Raw genomic sequence first — 4,721 nt, 5'->3', positions numbered from 1 at the left:
AAGTACTGTTTTTTGTTTTGCATTGTGCATTACACAGTGACAGTAGACGAGCTGCTGACTTCTGCACAAGTTGTGGAAGTACCTTCTGGAAGACTTTGAAAAACACCCATCAGAGAAGTATTACATGATTGGAAATATATTAATTTGTATCACTGACATCTGACAGTCACAGTTTGTCTGTTTATACAAATGGAAAACTAAGTATTCAGAAAAGCACTGCAAAACAAATGTGTTCTAGTGTTTTTCTTATTCATTTCTTTCCTGTATTTCCTGTGTGTCTCTCATACCGTCCACTTTCAGGTTGATAAATGACGACTCCTCTCTTCTGATGGTTCTGGTGTGACATCTGTATCTGCCCTGGTCCTGAACCTCCACCCCTGTCAGCTGGAGTGAGGCGTTTCCTCTGGAGATCTGGTCCTTGAACAGAGATGTTCTGTTTCTGAAGTCTGGTTGTCCGAGCTGGTCTTTGTTGCGATAGTAGTGGACTAGAAGGTATTGTTCTGTCTCCTGAATCCAGTGGATGACTGGATCAGCTCTGCTCTGGAAGCTGCACGGTAAGATGCAGCTCTCCATGAAAAACACAGGACACCTCAGTGTCTGCAACACATCAGGTAAAGCTTGATGAAACATTGAATGCAGCAGCTCCAGTTTGAACATCATTTCTATCCTGACTGAATAAGATCAGACAGTGAACGCCTCACTCACCTCCTCTGGAAAGAGTTAACATCCACAGAAAGGTCATGACCTCCAACAACAGGGTGAACTGGTCCCTGGTCATCCTCCTGTTAGACTTCCTGTGTAGCTCTGCACTGAGAGACAGAACAGTCATGAACATAGTCTGGCTGAACTGGTTTTACTGGTGCACATTAATCAGGTCATTTATCTACACACTACAGAGACGTACAGAAAAGGACATTTTGCAGTGTACCCATGTGCTACATGACAGTTTATGAATGATACACTCAGAGCAGTGTCTATTTGTACCTGCAGTGTATTTCAGTAAAGTCTTCTGACAATGTTAAGCAGCTCCAGTCCCTCTGAATGAAATCCTCACATGCAGAAGGACATTTTCAATACCACTGAACAAAATGTGCATCCTGAGGCTGCATGGCTCCTCTCTCACCTCAATACAGTGTATTCAGAAAGTATTCAGACCCCTTTACCTTTTCCATAGTTTGTAATACTTCATTCCAGTGCTTGATGCTAAAAACTGAAGCCAAACAGGTAAATCTTGGATTCATCAGACAGTTGTTTCTCACAGTGTGAAAGTCCTTTAGGTACTTTTTTTATGACTTAGTGTTGCACTCAACACAATCCAGTCTCAGAGCTCTGCAGACAGTTGGAAGGAACCTGAGCTAATATATCAATGTCGAGTGTGATATTTCAGTTTTTCCTTTCCAGTAAATTTGCAAAAATTGAAGGGGTGTGAAAACTTTCCGAATGCATTGTATTTGTCTCAGTGCCTCTCCATAGAAGGTATAAGTGTTTCAGTGATAACAGACAATAAGAGAATGCTGATATTTTATGGCTAATGCATTCAGATGTATGGGGATGCACTGACTTACCACATTATTCATTAATTGTATAACGTGTAACGAATACTTGGGACAAAAGAACTGGATCATATTCCTACATCACTATCAGTTCCTCATCAGAACATTATGAGCTGCTGAACAGCTGAATAAATAAAATGGACCTTCTTCCCAAACAGTAAGTTCCCTCAATATCGGTATAAAACTACAACTAAAATTAGAGACACATTTATACTTTGTTTACCACATGTCTGATGACTTCCTCAATTGACTGACAGTGAGTGAGTCACAGCTCCCTCCTGCGGTGGAAAAACCAAAGCGCAGCACAATCTCACTACCTGACATTTAGTTTTTTAAATTTACTTTTTTGCATATTTATATGCAGACAATGCAAACTGTGCGCAAACGGGTATTTATTAACTAATATACACACACACACACACACACACACACATTAGAAAAACGGCACAATGCGGGTTCAGAAGTCTTTTTGAGGTGTGTGTGTTCGAGTGCCAGGCAGAATATCAGAGACCAGGAAGTATCCAACGCAACCAAAACAGTCTGAAGTCTGACTGTCTGATTATTTACACAGAGATCTTCATGATAACCACCAACATTCACAGTGTAATTTTAATTAGTTATTTACCATCTCTGTCTTCAGCATTCAGCTGTACCGGCTGCAGTAGAGTAAAGTTACTGAGTACATTTACTCCAGTGCTATATTACAGTACAGTTGTGAGCTTCCTGTATTTTACTTATTTCCACTTCTACTCTGCTTTCAGGCTATTAATGTAAAAATAATAATAATAATGTAAAGTACTTACTGTGTTCAATGTGAAAGTGAACTCATCAGCTTAATAAAATGTAGGGACCTGTAGTGAATCACACGAAGAAACGGTCCACATATCTCGCGCTGTTTTTGTTTCGTTCTCCGTTTTCACACTGAGAATAAGGATCTGTGCCAGATGTGGCGCTATCATCAGGATTTCAGACTGTCCCATCACATCTTTAAGCTCAGAGAGAGATCACACTCAAATGACTTCAAATCCATGTTTTATTTATCATCACAGAGAATGGAGATTATTTGTGTTTATTGAAACATGTAGGTTAGAGACAGTGGATTGAAAATGAGGATCTTCAGTTGTCAGAGCTCAGAGAGAAGTTCACTTTACAGATAAAGTAAGAACAAAATGAGAACAATAAAGTTGATAAAGTCACAAACAGTAACAGTGAGGAGTTTTCCAGTCAGTCCTCTCTGTGTTTACTGACTGACTGAATGACTGATCAGGTTACAGCGCCCTCTGCTGGACAGACGCTGAAAACGCAGATCATCTGTTGTCAGATCGTGTGAAGGTGATCGTGGTTTCTACACGCTCAAGGTCGACTTTGTCAACTGGAGCTGCCAAAAAGAGGAACTTTGTTGTGATTTTGACAACGTGGAGATCTGGAGATCTGGTCCTTGTACAGTGATGTTCTGTTTATGAAGTTCTGGTTCTGGTCTACAGGCTGGTCTTCGTTGTGGAAGGAGTGGACATAAAGGTTTCCTGCTGTCTCCTGAATCCAGTGGATGACTGGATCAGCTCCGCTCTGGAAGCTGCACGGTAAGATGCAGCTCTCCATGAAAACACAGGACACCTCAGTGTTCACACTCTTCAAAATCACCATCAACATGCACAATGTAATAAGTGAAATTAGTTTTTTATTGTATCTAACTTCAACATTAATTATTAGTTTTGATTCAGCACCTCGCTTGGATTGCAGAGTAGAGTACCTGGAGTCCAACTAATGTTTGTTTAAAAATGTGATCAATTAATTAGGACAGTACCTTTTTAACTGTGTAACACAAAGTACGAATAGTGACTGAGAGGCAGCTCTGGACTGAGAGACAGAACAGAGACATGAAGGTGGATATGACAGTTACACCTGGGCTGACTGAACTGATTTACTGGTTAGGGCTTCAGATATTAATCAGGTTATTTATCTGCACACTATTATTTTTCAGTTTGTCTTAAAGGAGCTGACTGAAGACAAGGAAGCTGCAGCTGAAACAACAGGCTGTTAATCAGCCCTTTATAAATATGAGTTTGATGACCTTTTAATTCACACAGTGATCTTCATAATCACCATCAACATTCACAGTGTAATGAGTTAAATTAGTTATTCACCATCTCTAACTTCAACATTAATAATTAGTTTTGATTTGTCACCTCTTAGGGAGCAGAAAAATGATATTCAGAAGTGAAAGCAGAGTAGAGACTTACTGCATTTAATGTTCCTCCCAGATACCTGGAGATAAAACATTACAAGTCCAAACTTGTTGTACAATTCTTCTTCAAGCTGCTGAATGTGATTTAACCATTTCAGACACCTTCAACACACAGAGCAGGAAGAGCAGAGAGCAGGTTTCCAGATGTTAAAACAGCTGCTTTCATTCAACCTTCCAAAGAAAACTAAAGACTAAAAGATGAAAGTTGATGAAAAGGAATCAAACAGTTGATTTAGACGACAATAAACTAAAGTTGTGTGTAAAGAAAGATGGTGTGAAATAAGTGAGTGAAGCTGCTCTGTTAGAAAATGCAGTTTATCCTCCAAACCTTTGTCCATCATTCACAAACAGCCCAGGGACGGTGCTGGCAGTCAATGGAAGAGCTGTCCTCCAACATTAAAACAAGTCAGTCAGTCCACAACCATAGACAATCTGCAGTGGATTCAACTCTGACTGTGAGAGAACTCTCACCACAGAGCAGAAGAGGAGGGTTTAACAGTCTGTTAGATGAGGGAGAGGTTTTCAATCAGTCCTCTCTGTGTTTTTACTGACTGACTGAATGACTGATGAGGTTACAGCGCCCCCTGCTGATGAGACGACCAATGAGGATCCAGTGTGTGACTTCAGACAAACTTATTACTGAGCTTTAAAGCAGCTGAAAAGACTGGAACTAAATGAACTTCTCTGTGTGTCTTTGTTATTTCTGTCGACACTCCGACCAGCAGGGGGCGCTGCCTTGTTTTGGATCAGTGGAAGTGAAGGTTGATGATGCTCAGGTGTTGGTGGTGTTGGTGATTTGATGTTGTGTGTTTTGTGGAGCAGATTGTCCTGTTTGATGTACAGAGCTACAGTGGACAGAGCTGAACATCAGCAAGTGGTGAGATGAATCAATCTGCACAACACATGTCAAGTTTTCATCATGG

General features: G+C 40.5%; 1 long non-coding RNA gene across 1 annotated transcript; it reads right to left on the bottom strand.

The window, feature by feature from the left end:
- Positions 1-573: 573 nt before the first annotated feature.
- LOC108900246 (uncharacterized) lies at positions 574-4,337 on the bottom strand. The gene is made up of 4 exons (XR_007810990.1): positions 4,127-4,337; positions 3,794-3,900; positions 706-809; positions 574-597 (listed from the first exon to the last, which is right to left on the bottom strand). It is a non-coding gene; the product is annotated as an uncharacterized LOC108900246 (long non-coding RNA).
- Between the last annotated feature and the right edge of the window lie 384 nt (positions 4,338-4,721).

The sequence above is a fragment of the Lates calcarifer genome, unplaced genomic scaffold (assembly GCF_001640805.2).
Source record: "Lates calcarifer isolate ASB-BC8 unplaced genomic scaffold, TLL_Latcal_v3 _unitig_4525_quiver_3201, whole genome shotgun sequence".
In the NCBI taxonomy this organism is placed as follows: Eukaryota; Metazoa; Chordata; class Actinopteri; family Centropomidae; genus Lates; species Lates calcarifer.
The sequence above is the reverse complement of the archived record's forward strand: the minus strand, read 5'-3'. Positions and strand labels throughout refer to the sequence as shown.